The sequence below is a fragment of the Coptis chinensis genome, chromosome 8 (genome assembly GCF_015680905.1).
Source record: "Coptis chinensis isolate HL-2020 chromosome 8, ASM1568090v1, whole genome shotgun sequence".
Classification (NCBI taxonomy): domain Eukaryota; kingdom Viridiplantae; phylum Streptophyta; class Magnoliopsida; order Ranunculales; family Ranunculaceae; genus Coptis; species Coptis chinensis.
In genome coordinates this window covers 46,990,738-46,991,295 of record NC_141463.1, presented here as the reverse complement: position 1 = coordinate 46,991,295, position 558 = coordinate 46,990,738, and the positions used below count along the sequence as shown (strand labels likewise).

At 36.2% G+C, this 558-nt stretch overlaps 1 non-coding gene across 1 annotated transcript; it reads left to right on the top strand.

Moving 5' to 3' along the window:
* Nucleotides 1-225: 225 nt before the first annotated feature.
* Nucleotides 226-333, top strand: LOC147481695 (small nucleolar RNA R71). Its single transcript, XR_015207084.1, has one exon. It is a non-coding gene; the product is annotated as a small nucleolar RNA R71 (small nucleolar RNA).
* Nucleotides 334-558: the final 225 nt, after the last annotated feature.

Here is a 558-nt window from a genome sequence, read left to right as displayed (position 1 = left end):
TACATACCGGTTTTACTAAAACTCATCCCCCCATCTACCCGTGCCATGTCCTCATGGTCACTACTATTGGCCCAATCCTTAGAACTCTCAGAAAAGTTTTGCAAAAAAGTGTATGCTTCATCAGGAGTAAGACTAGTAAATCTTCCTCCATTCATTGATTCAATTAACTGACGGTTCATAGGTGAAAGACCTTTTATAAAGTAATGTACGATGTTAAGTATGTCAAAACCATGATGTGGACAGCGGATAAGTAAATCATTAAATCTATCCCATGTTGTATGAAACTCTTCATTAGGTTTTCCTTTGAAGGTTGAAATAGCCAATTGTATGGCTTCAGTTTTACGTAAAGGGTAATATTGTTTCATAAACTTTTGTGATAGTTGCTCCTAAGTAGTTATAGAATTAGAGGGTAGGGATCTATACCAATGTACTGCGGCATCCTCAAAAGTCAATGGGAACAACCTTAATCTAGTCTCTTCAGGGGAAAGATGAGGTGCTTTAAAAGTACTTAATATGCTCAAGAACTTACTTAGATGATTATACAGTTCTTCATTTGTT